This window comes from Ctenopharyngodon idella, unplaced genomic scaffold, assembly GCF_019924925.1.
Source record: "Ctenopharyngodon idella isolate HZGC_01 unplaced genomic scaffold, HZGC01 HZGC01CH25, whole genome shotgun sequence".
In the NCBI taxonomy this organism is placed as follows: Eukaryota; Metazoa; Chordata; class Actinopteri; order Cypriniformes; family Xenocyprididae; genus Ctenopharyngodon; species Ctenopharyngodon idella.
In genome coordinates, this window is record NW_026138716.1 from 150,411 (window position 1) to 177,341 (window position 26,931).

The following is a 26,931-nucleotide window of genomic DNA, read 5'->3' on the forward strand; positions in this document are numbered from 1 at the left end:
TCTTCCCAACAACAACAACAAGTGGTTGTTCCCAACAACCCAGTTAAATTTATCTTAAACTTGTTGCAGTTAATAACTGATTTTTGTTCTCAAGATTGTTTTAATATTTATACTGAATAAAAAAGTACTGGTACTGATAAAAGAAAAGAATGAAATTAAGCAATGGGTTAAGGGAAATTATTATAAAAAAAAGAATGATATACAACAAAGCACAGCTTAAAAATAAAAATAAAGATTCCAAAAAAAAAAATGTTTATTAAGAATGAGAAGAATATTAAGATATCTTGAATACTTTTAGAGTAACAGGCATGGAAACTTTAGAAAAAGAATATTTATGGCACTCAGGTGTGTTCTATGCATTTCAGGTGATAGAAAAAAGGAGATGCATTTCTAGTTTCAACATTATTTGTTCTTCAGATATTCCTCTTTAAAATAAAAACAGCATCGGCTGTTTGTATAAAAGTGACCCACATTTGGATTTTGACCACTGAAAATGTGTACATTCAACCAATTTACTGATGGGACCGCATTAAGATCGCCATATCTCTGAGATTGAACCATCGAGAGCCTTTAAAATGAAGATACCAAAAGAAAAGTTTGTTGAGAACCAGAATCTTTTTTTTTTTTTTTTTTGACTTTAGATAATTAATAGGAATATTGATAAATCACATTATGAAATAAATGTTTTTCTCCAAAACATGTTGGCCACAATTATTGGCACCCTTTTATTCAATACTTTTTGCAACCTCCTTTTGCCAAGATAACAGCTCCGAGTCTTCTCCTATAATGCCTGATGAGTTTGGAGAACACCTGACAAGAGATCAGAGACCATTCCTTCATACAGAATCTCTACAGATCCTTCAGATTCCAGCTCCATGTTGGTGCTTCTTCTCTTCAGTTCACTCCACTCATTTTCTATAGGGTTCAGGTCAGGGGATTGAGACAGCCATGGCAGAAGCTTCATTTTGTGCTCAGTGACACATTTTTGTGTTGGTTTTGATGTTTGTTTTGGATCATTGTCCTGATGGAAGATCCAACCACGGCCCATCATTGGATTTCTAGCAGAAGCGGTCATGTTTTGATTTTTTTATCTGTTGGTATTTGATAGAATTCATGATACCATGTATCTGAACAAGATAGGCCCACAACATATTTATCTGATCAAAAATACAAGGGAAAAAACAGCAATATTGTTTAAAATAATGGTTTTCTATTTTAATATACTTGACAATATAATTCATTTCTGTGCCATGGCACATGATCCTTCAGAAATCATTCTGATATGCTGATTTATATTATTAATGTTGGAAACAGTAGTGCTGCTTAATATTTTTTATAACCTGTGATATTTGATGAATAAAAAGATTTATATTGTTAGAAAAGATTTCTATTTTGAATAAATGCTGTTATTTTTAACTTTTTATTAATTAAAGAATCCTGAAAAAAGTATCACAACAGGTTATAAAAAAATATTAAGCAGCACAACTGTTTCAAAAATCATCATATTAGAATGATTTCTGAAGGATCATGTGACACTGAAGACTGGAGTAATGATGCTGAAATGATGCTGAAACTCCCTGAAAACAATATATATTTGGAAAAAAAGGTCCACTTACACCAAAGCACAGTGGATCCTAGGTCACCATCACAATCCCATGGGATAGACATTTACATGGCTGCACTGTAGTTTTGCCAAGCACTTGAGTAATGACACATTAACTGGACTGCTGGAATTGAATTTAAATTTATTTGATGAATAATTCAACCATAACATTCAATGTGTATTTTGTTTTCAAAAACTGTTTCATTTATACATAGAAGAATGGATAGCTAAAGTGCTTTAAAACCAGTGTAGGTCTGTTGTAAATAAAATATTGCATTAGGTTTTTCCCCTTCTCAAAAATAAAACAGCAATACTACATGAACATGTGCATAGGTTAACTGCATCAAAATCAATGTCCCAACAAGTCCAAACAACAGGTCAAACTATGGTACTGTAACTTAACTTATAGACATGGTGTCTTTGTGTCAACTGTGTCGGATTTCATAGATCTAAACAAGTTCAAAACCAAACTCAGAAGTGCCAATGCACATAAGGAGTTTGTCCTTAAAATGGCTGAAATCCGTGTAATGACCTGGTAAGCGTAGCATGTTGAAGCAAGTGGAGGACTTCGGCATGTCAGCATTAACAACTTTCACTGCCATCTTTCCATCTGGCACTTCCCACCCCAGCCACAACTTTACTAAGTGCTCAAGGTCAGAGCTGGATGCTAGATAAAGACAAAACAAAACAAAAACAAACAAACAAATTAGTAGATGAATTCCTAATACAAGTAGTTGTTCTTCCTAACAGTCAGCCTTACCTCTTTCCTATTTAAGAAATAGAGTGGAGGAAGTCTGATGTCAAAACCCCACCCCTGGTTCCCTCAAGATTTTCTTAATGGGGTTTAATGAGTTCCTTGAATTTAAGAGTAAAATAAGTTCTGTGATGAACATAACGTGACAATACTTTGAGAGTTTGTTCTACAATAAACACGGCACACTCACACCCCAAGCACACTGTAGAAGAAAAAGCATCATCAAGTTATGTTTACCACAGGCTTTATTTTACTCAAATTATAAAACCCCATAGGAAAATCTCAAAGGAACAAGTGATGAAATAGTCTTTCCTGATGTCATCCCTGCCACCACACCATTATATAATCCAGGTCATCAAACATGTAGTCATTGTAAATTAAAGCAAATTGTACGTGAAATACAGACCTACATAAACAGGATTCCCACTCTTTTTTTCAGCGATCATTTTCCAGGACATTTTCAATTTTACGATAGCAGGAATAAAATACAAGGATCACACTCTAAAGTAATATATTGCTCTCTAAGTCTTTAAAAGGCGTAGCTACAGTTTGTTGCCATAACTTAACTATAAAATTCTTTTTTTATATGAGCTCTTAATCATACATTATGACTATGGAAGCTTAAAAAAAGTTAATTGCATCTTTTTATCTCGCTATTCTGACTTTTTTTCCCCCCTCACAATTGCGAGTTGCAGAATCACAATTCTGACTTTATATCTTCACAAATCCACAATTATGTAAGCTCGCAATTGTGAGAATTTTTTTGAATTTGTGAGATAACGAGTTCCCTTTTAAATCACTGCAGCGCAATCTCACGAAGTTCTGCACTGTTGTGAAAAGCAGTTAATAGCATTAGCTAACTGCTGCAAGTGGCAACACAAGACTAAACACCATTGAAAATAATACTCTCACATGTCAAACCTCAGCATTCCGGAACATCGCACTTTCTGCAAGTGATTTCTGCAGGTAATTGTTTTTGGCCAGTGATAAACTCTTTGTTCTTGGCTAAGAAAAAACTGAAGAACTTTTTAAAAAACTATGGTCTCAATGAAGTGATGCAAATCCACACTGCCAGCAGATACAGGGAAGCAGCATCTGGAAACAATTATAGTATATTTCTGTTTCAACATCTATCTATAGCTATAAACTGATGTGTATATGTATTACACACACACACACACACACACACACACACACACACACACCTACCTATCTATAGTGGTGGCCAAAATTCTTAAATTAAATCATGTTTTAGAAGAAGTCTGAAATATTTTTACAAATTTAAAATTACACTTTACTATATATTCAGTTAAAAGTTATGTATTCCTGGGATCAAAGCTGAATTTTCAGCATCATTACTCCAGTCTTCAGTGTCACATGATCCTTCAGAAACCATTCTGATATGATGATTTGATGCTCAAGAAACATTTATGATTATTATCAATGTTGAAAAAACAGTTGTGTACAACTTTTTCAGGGTTATTTGATGAATAGAAAAGTTCAAAAGAACAGCATTTATCTGAAACGGAAAGCTTTTGTAACATTACTGCTACTGTTCGAAAGTTAGGGGTCAGAGTTTTTTTTTTTTTTTTTTGAAAGAAATTAACACTTTTATTCATCAAGGGTGCATTAAATTGATCAAAAGTCACAGTAAAGACATTTATAATGTTGTTTCTATTTCAGATAAATGCTGTTCTTTTGAACTTTCTATTCTTCAATAATCCTGAAAAGAAATTGTACACAACTGTTTTCAACATCGATAATAATAACAATAATAAATGTTTCTTGAGCAGCAAATCATCATATCAGAATGATTTCTGCAGGATCATGTGACACTGAAGACTGGAGTAATGATGCTGAAAAGTCAGCTTTGATCACAGGAATAAATTATATTTTAAAATATATCCAAATTGAAAACAGTTATTTTAAATTGTAAAAATATTTCACAATTTTACTATATGTATACACATGCATCACTTTATAGCAATTAAAAATTTACCGACGGGGTGAGTGAATTTTCATATTCTTTCGGAAAGATATCCACATCTTTCCTTTCGATCAGCAGTGGCCACACTCTAGTTTCTTTGAGTCCTTTACGTATTTGTTTCAACTGCGTCCAATGACCTATAGTATTGCACTGAATATCAAGCTGTCCTTGACCTTAGTCTTGCTTGGGATCTTCCTGGCCCAACATCACAACTGAGTTCAGCCTCTCCATCAAGCTCCATGCAGAACAGTATAAATGAATTAAAAAAAAATATGAATTGTTTCAATTACTGATTATGCTACATACCAGTCAGTCTCGGGTGAACCTCCTAGAAGTACATGGACTATTGCTTGGCTGACTCCAGCCATCCGAGGTCCACCATGTTGGAAAGAGTGTCCTATCATGCGTCCTGCAACTAGGAACAGAAATTGTGATGATGATGATGGAACAAGATGACCTGGTTCACCCTCAAAGAGACATGTCCTTGCAGTATTAAAACAATGGGCTTAAAGTAATGCCGTTCGGTGGCAGAGCAGTGGTGTCCAATTCAATTTGAAGAGGAGCTATGTAAAGAACTCCAAAAGAAAGATTACCTTAAAAGAGAAATGATCTAAATGTTGCTGTGTCATCAATGAATGTGTGTATATTTGCTCTGTAGTCCTCCCTAGCGTCTCTGGATCAATGACATACAGTATTAGTAAATTACGACCATTTTTCAGATATAGTGTATTGTGTAAATCTGCGTATCTATTTATGCTTACCAAAAAAATCCAGCTCTTGGCAAGGTGTCAAGACCTTTCCATGTCCGTGATGGCTCGGGTGCTGAAAATACAATGCAGAATCATATTTTTAATAATATTACTATCTGCTGTTATAGACAAATGACAACAAAGTTATAGTTCACAGTAAAAAATAAATAAATAAATAAAAATCTTTTTAGATAATTTCTTACTTGTTCTTGGTGAGGAGAGCAGGGCCTGTTGTATGGTGTTGATATTGCCTAAAAAAACGAGAGAGAGAGAGAGAGAGAGAGAGAGATTTTTGTATCTAACAACACTTTCACACAGTACTTATGTTATCTACTGCATCCATCCATCAGGAATTACAGCTTCACTGCTCTGAGGTGAATCTCACAAATGAAAACATTCTGAAAGTGTTACTTACTTTTTTATTGTTACTGAGCCCTGCAGATGAGTTCAATTAACAATCTTTAAATTGTATTAAATTTAATAGATTCATTAATAGACCCATTTGACTGTTTACAAGAAAATACTTAAAATAGCGTATGCTTACCTTCATTGCTAGTTTTTATAGGAACACCCACCTGGAGGGTAAAACAAGGCCAAATTCAATATACACCTTTTTGATGATGCATACTATATATACAGGTCGAGCAAGCAGATGAGCCTAGAACATAAATGCAACGCACAGTTTGAGTTTGTCGGTAGGCATTGCATTTATGTTCTAGGCTCATCTGCTTGCCCAGTTAGTGTGTGGCGTTCATATTCTGGGCTCATCTGCTCGCCTGTATATACAGTAGTATGCATCATGGATAAACTGTATAAAGAAATTGATCTGTCAATCTCACTGTTTTATTACTTTAAGCTACTTAAGGTGAATACTCTACTGTTTAGTGATTGAAATACTGCAGCAGGTGCTGTTTATGGATCACAAGTGCCAGAAACGTGCATTTTACTCACAAATATTTTGTTTACCTTTTTTGAGACGCAATTGACAGGCCTGTCCTGCAGTTCTATGGATGTTTTGCCCTCCAGGTCTCTGCTCCAGTCGCCTGACTGAAAACTATGAGTAAGAAAATAGCCTGTTGAGTAAAGAAATAAAAGAAAATCAACATAAGAATAATTGCTTTATTCCAACCCTAGCAAAGATTTACATGATGAGTGCATAACACACACTACTGTTCATAAGTTTGGGCCTGTAAGATTTGTTTAATGTTTTTGAAAGAATTCACTTGTACTTTCCAAGGGTACATTCCTTGTATTTGATCAAAAATACAATATAAACAGTAATATTTAAATTATTACAATTTAAAATAACTAGCATTACAATTTGTAATTTATTCCTGTGATCAAAGCTGAATTTTCAGCATCATTACTCCAAGCTTTTGATCGGTAATGTGAAATGCTACAATGTTGGCCTGACGAAGAGCTTCTGTAATAATAAACAAGGTAAACAATACCGTGTTTCTCGATGGATAGCACGGGTTTCATGTTTACCCCCTTGTATTTAGATAATTAAAGAGTTTTAGGGCACAAGGACATGTCCATGTAGCATGTTAATCTAACCACAAAACGGCTTACTCTGAGTCTGCACTGTTACCCGCTAAAATGTCATGGTTCCTACACATGATAACAAATAATGTACATAAATAACGAACACATGTCAAAATGAAAAACACAGATACTTACAAGACCAAAAGCAGGAAAGAATTTGCTTCAACATTTGCTCTTGCTTGCTGTCCGACAGTTGTAAAATGGTGGAAATGTTCATCGCGAGATCTGGGAACAGTGATCTCTACTAACTAACAAGTCTCGCGTTGCCAGTAGTCATGTCTCAGTAGAGCCACAGTTGCCATCTAGCGGTTGAGAATTGTAATTGTCAATTTTTATGTAACTTAAAATTAAAGACAGTCATATAATGTGTGTAAAAAAAAATAAAAATAAATAATAATAATAATAATAAAATAAAAAAGTTTTTAGACAAACTTTAAGTTGGCTTGAAAAAGCCGGTCCAGAAAGTTTGAAGTAGTTTTAAAAGTTTGAAGTTTGAAAGTTTGAAAGTTTAAGTTTTAGTTTAGTAGTTTAAAAGACAGACAGACAGACAGACAGATAGATAGATAGATAGATAGATAGATAGATAGATAGATAGATAGATAGATAGATAGATAGATAGAGTCAGGGTACTCTGAGTGGTTGCAAGGGTTTTATATGGTTGCTGGGGTTTTGCTTTGTGGTTGCTAAGGTACTAGGGGTGGTTGCTAGGGTGTTGCTATGTGGTTGCTAAGGTATTTTGGATGGTTGGTAGGGTGTTGCTATGCGGTTGCTAGGGTACTCAGGGTGGTTGCTAAGGTGTTGCTATACGGTTGCTAGGGTACTCGGGGTGGTTGCTAGGGTGTTGCTATGTGGTTGCTAGGGTACTCAGGGTGGTTGCTAAGGTGTTGCTATACGGTTGCTAAGGAATTCTGGGTGGTTGCTAGGGTGTTCCTATGTGGTTGCTAAGGCACTCGGGCTGGTTACTAGGATGTTGCCAGGGTGATTTGTGTGGTTGCTAGGCGGTTGCTAGGTTGTTCTAGGTGGTTGCTATGAGATGGTAGATAGATAGATAGATCGATTTAGTTAGAAAGATATGATCGAAATAGTCAGATAGATAGAGAGATAGATAGAAATGGTCAGATGATAGATAGATAGATAGATAGATAGATAGATAGATAGATAGATAGATAGATAGATAGATAGATAGATAGATAGATAGATTAAATGAGTTTATGAGTTTGAATGAGTCTCAATGGTTTAGAAATAGTACATAGAATGGCAGCTAATGGAGTCTGATGAGTCTTTAGTCTGAGTTTGGTGGTTGTAGCTTGTACAGTCTAGGAGGAGTAGCATTTAGAAATTTAGTCTAAGAATCGGAAGAATAATAATAATAAGCTTAAATAGTAGATGAACAGTTTTTTAAAAGCCGTTTTTAATACCAATGTACTCGGCAAATGTGTTTATTTTAACCGTGCGGTGGGGCCGGATATTCTTTAATCGGTAATGACAAACGGAGACATAATTAATTTACAACATTAACAGGATGACTCGTTGAATTCATTTTGGGAGCGACGACTGAATGTATTTTTAGTCAAATGCCTGTATATAAGATTAGTACTGGCAAAGTTCAGAAGCTGTCATATATGTGAATCAACTTTATTGTTGAAAAAAAAAAAACGTGTCATGGATTTATTGCATTTTGGGGAAAAAATAATCCATTATATAATAAACATTTTAAAATCAAAATGTAGATTTGAATTTTTAATGTTTTTATAACCAAAAGATGCTATGTGAAAGTTTGAAACAGAAAATAGTGGTTTTCATCTTGCCACTTTCTTGGTAAAGAAAACAGCTTTTAACTCAAATTAATCAAAATCAGAGTTATAGCGTTTTGGAACCAAACTCTTCACATACATTGTAGAATGTGTATGATTGTGTGACACCAAAAATATGCTGTTTCAAATGTATGGGCGACTTGCATTTGATGGTAGCATATATAATGAATCCCACAAGCTTTGTGGCCGAAAATTAGGCTGCTTAACACTATTTTGGCTACACTAATTGCTGGTCTGAATCAGGGCTATAGTCAAGCTGTAAAAATTAGACTATAGATTGCCTCGATTTCGCCGGGTGGGCTAAAAGCAGACTGCACATAACCTATCAAATTCAGAGCTAAATCGTGACTACAGATAGACCATGTCATGAAATGTCACTTACATCTTGTAGATATCATTGACATTGCAAACATGATGGGATATCAATCATCTCATGCACTTCCTGTTCAAAAAATACAATAAATCAGGATTGACTATAGGTGGGCTACAAATAGCCGGTCTGACTACGAGCTAAATCGTGGCTACGCACAGCCTACGCAATAGAACGTCAAAGATATGAAACCAAACACCTTGTAATCAGTGTGGGCATGGCTCAGGATTCCAACCACTCAAAACAACATCATAACTGTTAATCATTTCGAGGCTAATGGTGCCTAATAAATAAATAAATAAATAAATAAATGAATAAATAAATAAATAAATAAATAAGTAAACATGATCAAATTGGTCTGTAAGGGCATAGAGTTTTGATGCTGTTTGTGTCTATTTATTTGCTTAAGTAACCCAAACAATAATGTGTCTGCCTGTTGTTTATCTGACAGGGTCCTGGTATGCTGACAATACATTAATAGGTCATTTTTCATAATTACAGCGCTGTTGCTAATGTGTTACACTGTTTCCAGTGTGATGTACTGCAACTCCAAGTCATTTTGCATGCAAATTATACATTAATATGACTTGAAAGTTACCAATGTCTCATTTGTCATCTGCCTTCATTCCTATTAAAGGAAAGACGTCAAGGTGCTCTGCAAGCATTGAGTAATAGATGCAATTCATGGGCTGTAAAGTATGATATTCTTGCTTACGTTCATGTCCTTGCACTTCAAGAAATGTTGTTGGAACTACAATCATAAAATTCCTAATAAATGTTAGTAAAGCAAGATGCCTGCACTTTTTAAGAATTTAGAAAATATAATAAATAATATAATTAATTAGGATAATTTGTTCAAACACCTTAAAACTTTTTTTAAATGAATACATCTTATTAGATTCAGTAACAATAAATCCAATGCACATAACAAGCACAGAAAACAAAATAGAAGAACAGAGGAATAAACCCAGAGACGTCAGGTAGTTTAACAAACAACACTACTGTGTAAGATGCACCTGTGTTTTCTCTTGAATGAGGAGGAATTGTTAGACTACTGAGAAGTGCACATGCAAAACCAAAATGGGCGTTTACCAATCAGTGGCCAGAGTTTCAAACATACCTGCATGATCTTGTGGTCATCAACTACAAATCACCGTTAGTTCAGTGTCACTGTGTAGGGGAATTTTACAATTAAAGACCCAAAAGGCCAGATATGATGAATGAAGATCAGGAGTCAAAAATAAATTGAAGAAAATTTTGTTGAAGAATAGTTTGCAGCCTCATCAGCAGAAGCCAGCTTCAAGTCTCACATGGAGTTCGTAGGCCGCTCTGCGTACATTCACATTTCCACTAACTACGTCATTACCACGGGTTAAAATGATTCGGATTGGCTAAGAAAAATAGACAAGATTAGGAATCTTCCACACATGGACAGATAGTCAGAAGCATATCTCCATTCGTCAGGATGCTGACAAGGGGACCCTGGATTTAGGTACTGGATGTCCTGTTGGGTCATGACATGACGTCTTCAGGTCTCCGGCCAAATGCCATCTGTCCATTGATACCAATACAGGACCTAGACACAGAACACTAGCGCACATACACAGATACACATGATTCACAGCTTCTTCAAGGCTGAAGTTGGCCCTGTCTCCAACTGTAAACAGGAACGTTCCTCAAAACATACTGATAAGTTGTACTTTTCTCTCAGTGAGAGGCACAGACAATATTCATCATTATTCTCTAATGTTTGAAAAGGAAAATAAATGCTTTAACATAAGTTGATGAAATGAACTTAATCATCATAAATGATGATTAATAACTCAAAAGACATGTATTGACGCGGCAGTGGATTCTAGAATTCACCTTTCAACTGTCTTCACCCATGTGTGCGGTCGGCTTTCATCAAAATTTCAACGCTGATCCAACGCACTCTTTAAACACTGAAATGTCAGTCTCAACCAAAATGATGCTTTGGACCAAAAATCTACATCGTATCAATGTCACCATGCTATCTGGGTACTTAAGAACACATAGCGTATAGAAAATAAATTGTAAAAAGAAATGTATTTTGTTCAAACATGTTTATTCATGAAACTTACACAACTTAAAGTGCACAACAGAGGAAAAAAAACATGAAAAATCAATACAAGTATAAAAATGTCAACTTTCTATTAGAGTTTTAACAAAATTAGTTTGTCTTTGAGCATTTTGACACTCTGACCTCTGCAACTTTTGGTTGCCTGATATAAACATGAATACCTATGACAGGTACACGATTAATAAAGTGCAACAAATAAGACTTGAATAATGACAAATACAGATCATTAACAACAAAAGAAGAAATGACAAACGTAGATTGAAAACATGAACAAAAAATTATAATAGCATCTGTATGTACAGAATAAGAATATAATGATTATAGCTGTCTTGTTTTGAAGGCTGTGTCCTCCGAAGGTCACTTTTGAAGGCTGCATATGTCATCGAGGCGGTCTCATTTGAAAAAAAATTAACTGTTAGATTGCAAAGTAAGAAAGAAATTATAGTATTTTACGTCTCACGAGGAATAACAGTTTGTTTAATTACGTTTACTTTTCTTAAATAAGACATCCTTGATGACGTATGCAGCCTTCAAATGCGACCTCCGTAGGACGCAGTCTCCGAAATGAGATGCAGCGTATGGATCCAGCGTGCGCCTTCCTCTGTCAAATCCTCCTCCTCCTTCTTCTTCGTCTTCGTCTTCTTCTTCTTCTTCTCTGGAGTCCTCATGTAGTGGTCCTCGAGTGAGCTGCTGATGTTTGGTTATTTGTAGCTGCAATGAAGAAAAAAATCACAGTAGTTCAACTTAATGAATTGAATGATTAGTGGAGCATTTGTGAGTTTGTGAGTGTGTGAGAGTGTGCATAAAGGTTTTGTATCATTACCTGGTGCACTTCCAGTTGCCTATGAATATTGAAAGAAAAAAAAATCTGTATTGGTGGTCTTTTTTTACTTTTTTGTGGCTGAAAACAAAAAAGTAGGCAAGGAGAAGAGATATGTGGCTTGGAAATTAGCCCGCTCACATATCTTTGAGTAAAGTACTAAAAAAAGAGACAGAGTCATTCAGGGCAACTTGGAGAGCAAGAGAGGTGGTGTTTTGTGGCTGAAAACAAAAAAGTAGACAAAGAGAAGAGATATGTGGCTTGGAAATTAGCCCGCTCACATATCTTTGAGTAAAGTACTAAAAAAAGAGACAGAGTCATTCAGGGCAACTTGGAGAGCAAGAGAGGTGGTGTTTTGTGGCTGAAAACAAAAAAGTAGACAAAGAGAAGAGATATGTGGCTTGGAAATTAGCCCGCTCACATATCTTTGAGTAAAGTACTAAAAAAAGAGACAGAGTCATTCAGGGCAACTTGGAGAGCAAGAGAGGTGGTGTTTTGTGGCTGAAAACAAAAAAGTAGACAAAGAGAAGAGATATGTGGCTTGGAAATTAGCCCGCTCACATATCTTTGAGTAAAGTACTAAAAAAAGAGACAGAGTCATTCAGGGCAACTTGGAGAGCAAGAGAGGTGGTGTTTTGTGGCTGAAAACAAAAAAGTAGACAAAGAGAAGAGATATGTGGCTTGGAAATTAGCCCGCTCACATATCTTTGAGTAAAGTACTAAAAAAAGAGACAGAGTCATTCAGGGCAACTTGGAGAGCAAGAGAGGTGGTGTTTTGTGGCTGAAAACAAAAAAGTAGACAAAGAGAAGAGATATGTGGCTTGGAAATTAGCCCGCTCACATATCTTTGAGTAAAGTACTAAAAAAAGAGACAGAGTCATTCAGGGCAACTTGGAGAGCAAGAGAGGTGGTGTTTTGTGGCTGAAAACAAAAAAGTAGACAAAGAGAAGAGATATGTGGCTTGGAAATTAGCCCGCTCACATATCTTTGAGTAAAGTACTAAAAAAAGAGACAGAGTCATTCAGGGCAACTTGGAGAGCAAGAGAGGTGGTGTTTTGTGGCTGAAAACAAAAAAGTAGACAAAGAGAAGAGATATGTGGCTTGGAAATTAGCCCGCTCACATATCTTTGAGTAAAGTACTAAAAAAAGAGACAGAGTCATTCAGGGCAACTTGGAGAGCAAGAGAGGTGGTGTTTTGTGGCTGAAAAGTAGGCACAAAAATAATGTGGCTTGGAAGTAGCCCGCTCACATTTATTTTTGTAACCCACAGAGCCGCAGGGGAGCTGTTCAAGGCTACTTGGAGTATTTCTTGAGTATTAGGGAAGCCTGTGGGACGTTAGACGTCCATCCTTGTTTCTCCACCCAGGCCTCCACTTGTGACTCAGACAGCTGACACCGACCGAAATATTCTATAAAGACAAATCACGAGAAGCATTAGCCATTGTGGTTACATGTTCTATGAGATTTCACTATTTGTGCAGCCCTGACATTACATATATGACTGTCACAGAACACGTATGTGGCTCCTCACCAAGGACACGCTGTTCACGCAGCTTGAGCTGCTCGCTGCGCCAGCGGTCGTAGCAGTGCCTCTCGTGTTCAGCGCACAGTTCGTGTCTGCGTGCCCTTTTCGGAGGAGGCCCGTCAAGAGTCACTGGGCAGGACTGAACCAGCAAGTCAAACGCCGTCTGTTCATCCATCCTTTTCTCTTGGCCAGAAGCCCCACTAGACGCACCTCTATAAGATCAAAGAATAAAAAGCAAAGAAAGTGCTAATTAATGATGGCTTTGAGTAGCAACATCACAATAATCTCATTCGTTAGATTTCAGATTGCATACCGTGTTTTTGCAGTGAGCTCATCGACCACAACCTTGGCCAGGAATGCATCTGCCGGAGTTTTCATCCGGTAATGCTTCTCTGCTGTTTCCGGCGTGTGTCCCAAGAGACGTGCCACCGCATTCCTCTGCACCTCCGGCAGATTTTTAGCAGCCGTCTCAAAGGCTGTCCGAGCGTCGCTGCTGGTCACCCTGGGAATGTTGTATCTAGGACACACAGCAACATAAGTATGCAAAACAACAAGGGGACCATGAACAAATTTGTGTACTTTAGATTTTGTAAAAAATGATACAGATATGTATAATGGCACTTACTTGGCATGGAATCTTTTCAAGTCGTTGCAGGGGTTATAAATTGGCCTTCCAGTACTTGAAACAAAAAAACTCTGCTCTGCTGCTGCATTGTCCACTGACTTATTACCTTGTAACATCACCGGCCGAATCTCATCGAAGTACAGGCCAAACCACTGGGAAAATAAATAAATAACACTCACACATTAATACATATAGCCCTGTAGTCCTGCATGCCTTTATCCACAATACATTTAATCTGAGTGTAATTTTGAACTTAAACTCACATGTTCTTGGTCATCAGTCAGCGGTACTTCTGCTATTTGCGACGCGGCCGTTTTATGCTCCTTCACCGCCACGGAAGCTCCGTTTGGATGCCGGGTTCTCCCCTTCCATTCCTCAACCTGAAAACAGACAGTTGTGTGCTTTCAATGACAGGCGTCACAAACACTCAAAAGGTACACGCATCTGTGAAGCACAAGATCAGGAGGCATATGGGTAAAGGAAAATAAAAGATGCTGTTGTTACTAAAATACACTTACGGTCATATTCGTAACAACCCCTGGGCGTTGTAGAAGTTTAAGCATAATTATGGCCTCAAGATAATAGAGGACAAGCAGACGTTCGTTTTTGCTGAGTTCCTCCCCTGAAATGGCTCCTGGACCCTGAAGTTTGCCCATGACAGCCAGGAAATCCGTATAAGCAGCATCCAAGATTGTGATGCAGTCAGCCGGAAATTTTTCCTTGCCGTAGCCGCGGAACCTGAGGGAAAAAAAAAAAAATAGTAATGTTGAACTTGAACTCACCTGTGCTTTCCATTAAATAGATAAAAAAAAAAAAAAAAAAGAGTAAAAAAAAAAAAAAACTGACCTTTTTTGTGTCTGCTCCTTGTTGACCTTCTTAGACATCCCAGCCCGTATGCCATCCAGAGGATCAGTGAAGCTCTTGCAGTCGTTGTACAGGCTGGGATCTTTGACACGGATGCTGGTGCTGGTAACAATGTACCTCATGAACCTTGAAGAGAGAGACAGGAAGGGTTGTTACAGTCAGAAGACGAATAATCATCCCATAAATATTAGTTGAAATTCAGATGAGATGTTTACGTTACACAGTACTGACCTCTTGAGACTCTTCCAGTAGTTCAGCACCGTCTGCTTCGAGAGCTTTGTCTGGGTCAGTGTATTGAAGTACTCTCGCACTTTCTCCACCTCCCGCACAAAATTCAGGTTCGGCTCACTGGGGTCCACGTAATACATGAACCTGGAGACTTCTTCCACCTGTAAGTATACATTTCACATTAAAATCTGCAGGGCTGAATATAACACAGGTTAACATGTGACCGCAGCACACAGTTCAGAAGAGCATTTGTCTTCACATTTATTTCTTTATTTTTCTGTGTGAAAGCGTGAGTGTGTGGGTGACACTTAAAGGTATCTTTTCTTTCACTTACCTCTTGTTTGCTCTTTTTGTTGCCCAAGTCAACACGCAAATATCGATTAAATCCCCGAAGGAGGGGGTGATCGATGGAGTGTTTCTTGTACAGGCCCTTTTTTGACATCTCCACCCTGACTTCATCGGTCCACCTCGGTCCCTCAGTGCTGAAAGAAAATAAACCAGGTGCTCAAATGATTGTGAATATGTTCAAGAGAAATCATGTCCAATCGCTGCACATGTTATCTGAGAATGATGATGTGAAACTTTACCTCTGATAGAACTCTCCAGAGCTCTCCTCAGACGATGGCTCGCGGTCTGGCTCCTCGTCTGGCTCGTCCGCACCTTCTCCAGGGCTTTGAGGAGCAGATGTAGCTGGAGAGGGCGCAGGCAGCGGGGGGGCCGGGAGAACTGGAGGTATGTTCATTACAACCAGGCCCTTCTTCTGCATCTCCTCTAACAACCTAAGGAAATAAAATACATAACAGTGAATACACACACACACACACACACACACACTGAGTATTGCACTGCAACAGGACATGACAAAGGAGCAAAAATTTACACACCTGGCAAGAGGATCAGCAGTTGCCAAGATGTCTCGAATACGCTGGTAATCCCAGAAACGTCCCTTGTGGGTAAATTCAGACATCTCTTTCTTGGCTTCAATCACAGTGGCCTGTATCTCTGCCTCTGTGCGGTCGCGCATGCACGCCGTCCTGAGGTGCCCAGGAAGGGAGCGTGGAGCCTTCTTGCAGTGAGAGCAGAGAAAGTAGATCCTGCTGTGGAAAGAGCTGTGCGAACAATAAGAAGACCAACAGTGGTTTAATAATGCATATAGATGTGCTAAATAACAAGTAGGCATCATGTAGACATCAGACACAACTCTTCAAAAACAATCACAAAAATATAAAAATAAAACACAAATTGTAGTGCCAAGGTGCAAATGTGTATCTTTTCACTCTGGCCTGAAAGCTTTGTGTCACCGACTCAACTATCCCCAAAATGACATTACTGAATTTGCACAAATTTTGTTTAACAGTAAGATCTTTTAACAAATAAAAACAAGACAGCTACACAGTGTGTGTGTGTGTGTGTGTGTTTCTTTAAAAATGCTTTTCTTTAGTTTTTTTTTCTTCTTGTTTCCAGTCCAGATAATTTAGCTTGTTTCAAGCAAAAACTCACTTAATTTTGATTGTTTTTTTCTTCAGAAAACAACACAATACTTTTTACTTATCTAGTAAATGCTTCTTTGTTTAATATTTTTTTTAGATTCTTGGACTGGAAACAAGAAAAAAAAAAAAATAAATAAATAAGTAAAGCATTCTATGCGGTGTAGTCAGATAATAGATAGAAAGTACTTACCTTTCAGAAGCCATTTCAAATGCTGAATATCCAAAACAAGCTGTTACTGGTCACAAAGAACAGATAATTCTCCAGATGATACTGAAAACAACTCTTGTAAGTCTTCACAGTCACAAGCAATAGACTGATTTCCAGATAAAACTGAAAAATAGCTGTTGGTAACTTTTCACAATGATGTCCAGATGAAGCGGTAGACAACCAATCGCATCTCAGCACCCAACAGCCCCGGATCAAACAACCAATCAGCATCCTGCAGCCCATGGCCAGGTGTTGATGGCCCATCACGCCCTACTGCTTTAGTTTAGTTTAGTAAGAAAAAAAAAAAAAAAAAAACTCTTTACCTCCTTTCATATAATAATACTATTGATATTATGTTGATATATTTGAACTAAGTCCTTGACATGGTGTCTTTGAGGTCAAGTCAAGCCTTCACAGAAACCAAGATTTTAGTTTTAAACAAGTGTTTGACAGTCGAATATCTGTGTTTTCTTTTTATTATGACAGGGGGTCTAATAAATGTAAGCACTGTATACTAATGTGTTTCTATTTTAAATAGAAATAAGGAAATTGTTCCTTTGTAGTTCTATATAAAAACCTGTATGTCACTTGTATGTGTATCCTTCAGAGGTTTTCTTCATTTTGAGAAATAAGTTATCCAAAAATAACCAGTTAAGGTCAGAGGTTATATTAGCAAAGAAAAGTTACTGTGTTTTGTTTTAAAGCAAATTTATAAATGCTCACCTGGAAGAAATGTTGCATTATTTTTGTAAGATATATGTTAAACTATGCATCGTCAGTTTATGAATAAATATCGATCGATCAGAACCTCTTTGTCTTACAATTGGAAAAGGTCTTTTTTCAGCTTTACTGCAAGCAGATCAGGCCTAAGAACATTTATCTGTGTTCTCCATGCCACGTCGGGTATTTCATAATAATATATTGTATTTATAATGGCATAAAAGAATATGTTTTCGGTCTGATTTTTTGATCCGATGCCACATCACATCAAAGAAGGTTTCTTTTTTCATTGCATTGATACAGTTTCAAAGATGGTGAAGTGAGAAGTTTGATGAAAGAAATGAGGGATTTAATCTGCTTGAATACAACATCGTCAGTAATTATAATAGAGACAAAAGAAAAGAATAATTTGAGCCATAATCAGGTCGGAGAGGTGTGAATGTGTGCAGGGGACTGAAACTGAACGGGGAAGTTTGCACCACATAACAAAAGAATGAATACACTGAATGGGTGCGTACAAGATGGCAATAAGTCATGCTATAATCAGTTAGCATTTTAGAGTCTTTTCAAAGTAAAACCACATGACTTGATCTTGAAAACATCATAATTAAACTTCTCATCTGCAGATTTGAAATATAACATGGTCAGACATGTGGCTTTAGCTGCAATGCATTTCTAGATTGCTACAAGGCCAACTTCACTTTTATTTTCATAACGATATTTCATAAAAAATAAATTTTGAATAACTATTATGACAATAATTAATTATGACTTTACAATAAACTGCATAGTGTCTGCCATTTCTTGGGATTTATTCAAAGGGGGGAGGATGTGCTGGCTAACAGGTTAAAAATGTCACGTTTTCATGAATACATCTTTATTATATGATTTAATATATGGAGATAATATTTATACTGATTAACTGATTACACGGTGGAAAACTGAACTTTCTGAATAAAAGAATGAAACTTTTCCCTTTTCCTTATAAAATGCTTGTTGTCAGTGGAGTCAGTTTGTGCTGCATCACGCTAAGAATATGCAGATAAATTAAGTCTGATTACACATTGGCAAAGCTTTCCAAATAAAGAAATATGTCATGTGACACTGACGACTGGAGTAATGATGCTGAACAACAGAAATAAATTGTATTTTAAAGTAGCCCATAGTAAAAATAGAAAACCATTGTTTTACATGGTGATAATATTTCACCAGTACAAAAGCATCTTTTGTGAGCTGTAATGTGTGACTCCATTAACACTCGATGTACTGTCGTTTACACATTAGAGATGAAACTCTGATAATCACTGCATCATCTGTTAATGAGACAGTGATGTTGTTTCTTACAAATAATTTGCTTTGCAAAACAAGTGTTGATCTTCCCAACAACAACAACAAGTGGTTGTTCCCAACAACCCAGTTAAATTTATCTTAAACTTGTTGCAGTTAATAACTGATTTTTGTTCTCAAGATTGTTTTAATATTTATACTGAATAAAAAAGTACTGGTACTGATAAAAGAAAAGAATGAAATTAAGCAATGGGTTAAGGGAAATTATTATAAAAAAAAGAATGATATACAACAAAGCACAGCTTAAAAATAAAAATAAAGATTCCAAAAAAAAAAATGTTTATTAAGAATGAGAAGAATATTAAGATATCTTGAATACTTTTAGAGTAACAGGCATGGAAACTTTAGAAAAAGAATATTTATGGCACTCAGGTGTGTTCTATGCATTTCAGGTGATAGAAAAAAGGAGATGCATTTCTAGTTTCAACATTATTTGTTCTTCAGATATTCCTCTTTAAAATAAAAACAGCATCGGCTGTTTGTATAAAAGTGACCCACATTTGGATTTTGACCACTGAAAATGTGTACATTCAACCAATTTACTGATGGGACCGCATTAAGATCGCCATATCTCTGAGATTGAACCATCGAGAGCCTTTAAAATGAAGATACCAAAAGAAAAGTTTGTTGAGAACCAGAATCTTTTTTTTTTTTTTTTTTGACTTTAGATAATTAATAGGAATATTGATAAATCACATTATGAAATAAATGTTTTTCTCCAAAACATGTTGGCCACAATTATTGGCACCCTTTTATTCAATACTTTTTGCAACCTCCTTTTGCCAAGATAACAGCTCCGAGTCTTCTCCTATAATGCCTGATGAGTTTGGAGAACACCTGACAAGAGATCAGAGACCATTCCTTCATACAGAATCTCTACAGATCCTTCAGATTCCAGCTCCATGTTGGTGCTTCTTCTCTTCAGTTCACTCCACTCATTTTCTATAGGGTTCAGGTCAGGGGATTGAGACAGCCATGGCAGAAGCTTCATTTTGTGCTCAGTGACACATTTTTGTGTTGGTTTTGATGTTTGTTTTGGATCATTGTCCTGATGGAAGATCCAACCACGGCCCATCATTGGATTTCTAGCAGAAGCGGTCATGTTTTGATTTTTTTATCTGTTGGTATTTGATAGAATTCATGATACCATGTATCTGAACAAGATAGGCCCACAACATATTTATCTGATCAAAAATACAAGGGAAAAAACAGCAATATTGTTTAAAATAATGGTTTTCTATTTTAATATACTTGACAATATAATTCATTTCTGTGCCATGGCACATGATCCTTCAGAAATCATTCTGATATGCTGATTTATATTATTAATGTTGGAAACAGTAGTGCTGCTTAATATTTTTTATAACCTGTGATATTTGATGAATAAAAAGATTTATATTGTTAGAAAAGATTTCTATTTTGAATAAATGCTGTTATTTTTAACTTTTTATTAATTAAAGAATCCTGAAAAAAGTATCACAACAGGTTATAAAAAAATATTAAGCAGCACAACTGTTTCAAAAATCATCATATTAGAATGATTTCTGAAGGATCATGTGACACTGAAGACTGGAGTAATGATGCTGAAATGATGCTGAAACTCCCTGAAAACAATATATATTTGGAAAAAAAGGTCCACTTACACCAAAGCACAGTGGATCCTAGGTCACCATCACAATCCCATGGGATAGACATTTACATGGCTGCACTGTAGTTTTGCCAAGCACTTGAGTAATGACACATTAACTGGACTGCTGGAATTGAATTTAAATTTATTTGATGAATAATTCAACCATAACATTCAATGTGTATTTTGTTTTCAAAAACTGTTTCATTTATACATAGAAGAATGGATAGCTAAAGTGCTTTAAAACCAGTGTAGGTCTGTTGTAAATAAAATATTGCATTAGGTTTTTCCCCTTCTCAAAAATAAAACAGCAATACTACATGAACATGTGCATAGGTTAACTGCATCAAAATCAATGTCCCAACAAGTCCAAACAACAGGTCAAACTATGGTACTGTAACTTAACTTATAGACATGGTGTCTTTGTGTCAACTGTGTCGGATTTCATAGATCTAAACAAGTTCAAAACCAAACTCAGAAGTGCCAATGCACATAAGGAGTTTGTCCTTAAAATGGCTGAAATCCGTGTAATGACCTGGTAAGCGTAGCATGTTGAAGCAAGTGGAGGACTTCGGCATGTCAGCATTAACAACTTTCACTGCCATCTTTCCATCTGGCACTTCCCACCCCAGCCACAACTTTACTAAGTGCTCAAGGTCAGAGCTGGATGCTAGATAAAGACAAAACAAAACAAAAACAAACAAACAAATTAGTAGATGAATTCCTAATACAAGTAGTTGTTCTTCCTAACAGTCAGCCTTACCTCTTTCCTATTTAAGAAATAGAGTGGAGGAAGTCTGATGTCAAAACCCCACCCCTGGTTCCCTCAAGATTTTCTTAATGGGGTTTAATGAGTTCCTTGAATTTAAGAGTAAAATAAGTTCTGTGATGAACATAACGTGACAATACTTTGAGAGTTTGTTCTACAATAAACACGGCACACTCACACCCCAAGCACACTGTAGAAGAAAAAGCATCATCAAGTTATGTTTACCACAGGCTTTATTTTACTCAAATTATAAAACCCCATAGGAAAATCTCAAAGGAACAAGTGATGAAATAGTCTTTCCTGATGTCATCCCTGCCACCACACCATTATATAATCCAGGTCATCAAACATGTAGTCATTGTAAATTAAAGCAAATTGTACGTGAAATACAGACCTACATAAACAGGATTCCCACTCTTTTTTTCAGCGATCATTTTCCAGGACATTTTCAATTTTACGATAGCAGGAATAAAATACAAGGATCACACTCTAAAGTAATATATTGCTCTCTAAGTCTTTAAAAGGCGTAGCTACAGTTTGTTGCCATAACTTAACTATAAAATTCTTTTTTTATATGAGCTCTTAATCATACATTATGACTATGGAAGCTTAAAAAAAGTTAATTGCATCTTTTTATCTCGCTATTCTGACTTTTTTTCCCCCCTCACAATTGCGAGTTGCAGAATCACAATTCTGACTTTATATCTTCACAAATCCACAATTATGTAAGCTCGCAATTGTGAGAATTTTTTTTAATTTGTGAGATAACGAGTTCCCTTTTAAATCACTGCAGCGCAATCTCACGAAGTTCTGCACTGTTGTGAAAAGCAGTTAATAGCATTAGCTAACTGCTGCAAGTGGCAACACAAGACTAAACACCATTGAAAATAATACTCTCACATGTCAAACCTCAGCATTCCGGAACATCGCACTTTCTGCAAGTGATTTCTGCAGGTAATTGTTTTTGGCCAGTAATAAACTCTTTGTTCTTGGCTAAGAAAAAACTGAAGAACTTTTTAAAAAACTATGGTCTCAATGAAGTGATGCAAATCCACACTGCCAGCAGATACAGGGAAGCAGCATCTGGAAACAATTATAGTATATTTCTGTTTCAACATCTATCTATAGCTATAAACTGATGTGTATATGTATTACACACACACACACACACACACACACACACCTACCTATCTATAGTGGTGGCCAAAATTCTTAAATTAAATCATGTTTTAGAAGAAGTCTGAAATATTTTTACAAATTTAAAATTACACTTTACTATATATTCAGTTAAAAGTTATGTATTCCTGGGATCAAAGCTGAATTTTCAGCATCATTACTCCAGTCTTCAGTGTCACATGATCCTTCAGAAACCATTCTGATATGATGATTTGATGCTCAAGAAACATTTATGATTATTATCAATGTTGAAAAAACAGTTGTGTACAACTTTTTCAGGGTTATTTGATGAATAGAAAAGTTCAAAAGAACAGCATTTATCTGAAACGGAAAGCTTTTGTAACATTACTGCTACTGTTCGAAAGTTAGGGGTCAGAGTTTTTTTTTTTTTTTTTGAAAGAAATTAACACTTTTATTCATCAAGGGTGCATTAAATTGATCAAAAGTCACAGTAAAGACATTTATAATGTTGTTTCTATTTCAGATAAATGCTGTTCTTTTGAACTTTCTATTCTTCAATAATCCTGAAAAGAAATTGTACACAACTGTTTTCAACATCGATAATAATAACAATAATAAATGTTTCTTGAGCAGCAAATCATCATATCAGAATGATTTCTGCAGGATCATGTGACACTGAAGACTGGAGTAATGATGCTGAAAAGTCAGCTTTGATCACAGGAATAAATTATATTTTAAAATATATCCAAATTGAAAACAGTTATTTTAAATTGTAAAAATATTTCACAATTTTACTATATGTATACACATGCATCACTTTATAGCAATTAAAAATTTACCGACGGGGTGAGTGAATTTTCATATTCTTTCGGAAAGATATCCACATCTTTCCTTTCGATCAGCAGTGGCCACACTCTAGTTTCTTTGAGTCCTTTACGTATTTGTTTCAACTGCGTCCAATGACCTATAGTATTGCACTGAATATCAAGCTGTCCTTGACCTTAGTCTTGCTTGGGATCTTCCTGGCCCAACATCACAACTGAGTTCAGCCTCTCCATCAAGCTCCATGCAGAACAGTATAAATGAATTAAAAAAAAATATGAATTGTTTCAATTACTGATTATGCTACATACCAGTCAGTCTCGGGTGAACCTCCTAGAAGTACATGGACTATTGCTTGGCTGACTCCAGCCATCCGAGGTCCACCATGTTGGAAAGAGTGTCCTATCATGCGTCCTGCAACTAGGAACAGAAATTGTGATGATGATGATGGAACAAGATGACCTGGTTCACCCTCAAAGAGACATGTCCTTGCAGTATTAAAACAATGGGCTTAAAGTAATGCCGTTCGGTGGCAGAGCAGTGGTGTCCAATTCAATTTGAAGAGGAGCTATGTAAAGAACTCCAAAAGAAAGATTACCTTAAAAGAGAAATGATCTAAATGTTGCTGTGTCATCAATGAATGTGTGTATATTTGCTCTGTAGTCCTCCCTAGCGTCTCTGGATCAATGACATACAGTATTAGTAAATTACGACCATTTTTCAGATATAGTGTATTGTGTAAATCTGCGTATCTATTTATGCTTACCAAAAAAATCCAGCTCTTGGCAAGGTGTCAAGACCTTTCCATGTCCGTGATGGCTCGGGTGCTGAAAATACAATGCAGAATCATATTTTTAATAATATTACTATCTGCTGTTATAGACAAATGACAACAAAGTTATAGTTCACAGTAAAAAATAAATAAATAAATAAATAAATAAAAATCTTTTTAGATAATTTCTTACTTGTTCTTGGTGAGGAGAGCAGGGCCTGTTGTATGGTGTTGATATTGCCTAAAAAAACGAGAGAGAGAGAGAGAGAGAGAGAGAGAGATTTTTGTATCTAACAACACTTTCACACAGTACTTATGTTATCTACTGCATCCATCCATCAGGAATTACAGCTTCACTGCTCTGAGGTGAATCTCACAAATGAAAACATTCTGAAAGTGTTACTTACTTTTTTATTGTTACTGAGCCCTGCAGATGAGTTCAATTAACAATCTTTAAATTGTATTAAATTTAATAGATTCATTAATAGACCCATTTGACTGTTTACAAGAAAATACTTAAAATAGCGTATGCTTACCTTCATTGCTAGTTTTTATAGGAACACCCACCTGGAGGGTAAAACAAGGCCAAATTCAATATACACCTTTTTGATGATGCATACTATATATACAGGTCGAGCAAGCAGATGAGCCTAGAACATAAATGCAACGCACAGTTTGAGTTTGTCGGTAGGCATTGCATTTATGTTCTAGGCTCATCTGCTTGCCCAGTTAGTGTGTGGCGTTCATATTCTGGGCTCATCTGCTCGCCTGTATATACAGTAGTATGCATCATGGATAAACTGTATAAAGAAATTGATCTGTCAATCTCACTGTTTTATTACTTTAAGCTACTTAAGGTGAATACTCTACTGTTTAGTGATTGAAATACTGCAGCAGGTGCTGTTTATGGATCACAAGTGCCAGAAACGTGCATTTTACTCACAAATATTTTGTTTACCTTTTTTGAGACGCAATTGACAGGCCTGTCCTGCAGTTCTATGGATGTTTTGCCCTCCAGGTCTCTGCTCCAGTCGCCTGACTGAAAACTATGAGTAAGAAAATAGCCTGTTGAGTAAAGAAATAAAAGAAAATCAACATAAGAATAATTGCTTTATTCCAACCCTAGCAAAGATTTACATGATGAGTGCATAACACACACTACTGTTCATAAGTTTGGGCCTGTAAGATTTGTTTAATGTTTTTGAAAGAATTCACTTGTACTTTCCAAGGGTACATTCCTTGTATTTGATCAAAAATACAATATAAACAGTAATATTTAAATTATTACAATTTAAAATAACTAGCATTACAATTTGTAATTTATTCCTGTGATCAAAGCTGAATTTTCAGCATCATTACTCCAAGCTTTTGATCGGTAATGTGAAATGCTACAATGTTGGCCTGACGAAGAGCTTCTGTAATAATAAACAAGGTAAACAATACCGTGTTTCTCGATGGATAGCACGGGTTTCATGTTTACCCCCTTGTATTTAGATAATTAAAGAGTTTTAGGGCACAAGGACATGTCCATGTAGCATGTTAATCTAACCACAAAACGGCTTACTCTGAGTCTGCACTGTTACCCGCTAAAATGTCATGGTTCCTACACATGATAACAAATAATGTACATAAATAACGAACACATGTCAAAATGAAAAACACAGATACTTACAAGACCAAAAGCAGGAAAGAATTTGCTTCAACATTTGCTCTTGCTTGCTGTCCGACAGTTGTAAAATGGTGGAAATGTTCATCGCGAGATCTGGGAACAGTGATCTCTACTAACTAACAAGTCTCGCGTTGCCAGTAGTCATGTCTCAGTAGAGCCACAGTTGCCATCTAGCGGTTGAGAATTGTAATTGTCAATTTTTATGTAACTTAAAATTAAAGACAGTCATATAATGTGTGTAAAAAAAAAAAAAAAAAAAAATAATAATAATAATAAAATAAAAAAGTTTTTAGACAAACTTTAAGTTGGCTTGAAAAAGCCGGTCCAGAAAGTTTGAAGTAGTTTTAAAAGTTTGAAGTTTGAAAGTTTGAAAGTTTAAGTTTTAGTTTAGTAGTTTAAAAGACAGACAGACAGACAGACAGATAGATAGATAGATAGATAGATAGATAGATAGATAGATAGATAGATAGATAGATAGATAGATAGATAGAGTCAGGGTACTCTGAGTGGTTGCAAGGGTTTTATATGGTTGCTGGGGTTTTGCTTTGTGGTTGCTAAGGTACTAGGGGTGGTTGCTAGGGTGTTGCTATGTGGTTGCTAAGGTATTTTGGATGGTTGGTAGGGTGTTGCTATGCGGTTGCTAGGGTACTCAGGGTGGTTGCTAAGGTGTTGCTATACGGTTGCTAGGGTACTCGGGGTGGTTGCTAGGGTGTTGCTATGTGGTTGCTAGGGTACTCAGGGTGGTTGCTAAGGTGTTGCTATACGGTTGCTAAGGAATTCTGGGTGGTTGCTAGGGTGTTCCTATGTGGTTGCTAAGGCACTCGGGCTGGTTACTAGGATGTTGCCAGGGTGATTTGTGTGGTTGCTAGGCGGTTGCTAGGTTGTTCTAGGTGGTTGCTATGAGATGGTAGATAGATAGATAGATCGATTTAGTTAGAAAGATATGATCGAAATAGTCAGATAGATAGAGAGATAGATAGAAATGGTCAGATGATAGATAGATAGATAGATAGATAGATAGATAGATAGATAGATAGATAGATTAAATGAGTTTATGAGTTTGAATGAGTCTCAATGGTTTAGAAATAGTACATAGAATGGCAGCTAATGGAGTCTGATGAGTCTTTAGTCTGAGTTTGGTGGTTGTAGCTTGTACAGTCTAGGAGGAGTAGCATTTAGAAATTTAGTCTAAGAATCGGAAGAATAATAATAATAAGCTTAAATAGTAGATGAACAGTTTTTTAAAAGCCGTTTTTAATACCAATGTACTCGGCAAATGTGTTTATTTTAACCGTGCGGTGGGGCCGGATATTCTTTAATCGGTAATGACAAACGGAGACATAATTAATTTACAACATTAACAGGATGACTCGTTGAATTCATTT

The 26,931-nt window shown here is 36.2% G+C and overlaps 3 long non-coding RNA genes across 7 annotated transcripts in view; all 3 read right to left on the reverse strand.

Moving 5' to 3' along the window:
• Positions 1–26,931, reverse strand: part of LOC127507952 (uncharacterized) — a 43,381-nt gene that overhangs the window by 7,412 nt on the left and 9,038 nt on the right. The gene's annotated exons all lie outside the window — the stretch shown is intronic.
• On the reverse strand, positions 1,586–26,374 carry LOC127507947 (uncharacterized). Of its 4 annotated transcripts, none has more exons than XR_007928604.1 (7): positions 25,550–26,374; positions 24,836–24,942; positions 24,071–24,118; positions 23,872–23,932; positions 23,704–23,783; positions 4,651–4,759; positions 1,586–2,270 (listed from the first exon to the last, which is right to left on the reverse strand). It is a non-coding gene; the product is annotated as an uncharacterized LOC127507947 (long non-coding RNA). The 4 variants fall into 4 exon arrangements; XR_007928603.1 differs by lacking the exon at positions 4,651–4,759 and adding an exon at positions 23,417–23,525 and having other exon boundaries at positions 1,587–2,270; XR_007928605.1 differs by lacking the exons at positions 23,704–23,783; positions 23,872–23,932; positions 24,071–24,118; positions 24,836–24,942; positions 25,550–26,374 and adding exons at positions 4,938–5,017; positions 5,106–5,166; positions 5,297–5,344; positions 6,060–6,166; positions 6,774–7,707 and having other exon boundaries at positions 1,587–2,270.
• Positions 10,936–17,654, reverse strand: LOC127507948 (uncharacterized). Of its 2 annotated transcripts, XR_007928607.1 has the most exons (7): positions 14,989–17,651; positions 14,157–14,883; positions 13,894–14,045; positions 13,582–13,785; positions 13,275–13,480; positions 11,747–13,152; positions 10,936–11,634 (listed from the first exon to the last, which is right to left on the reverse strand). It is a non-coding gene; the product is annotated as an uncharacterized LOC127507948 (long non-coding RNA). The 2 variants fall into 2 exon arrangements; XR_007928606.1 differs by having other exon boundaries at positions 14,157–17,654.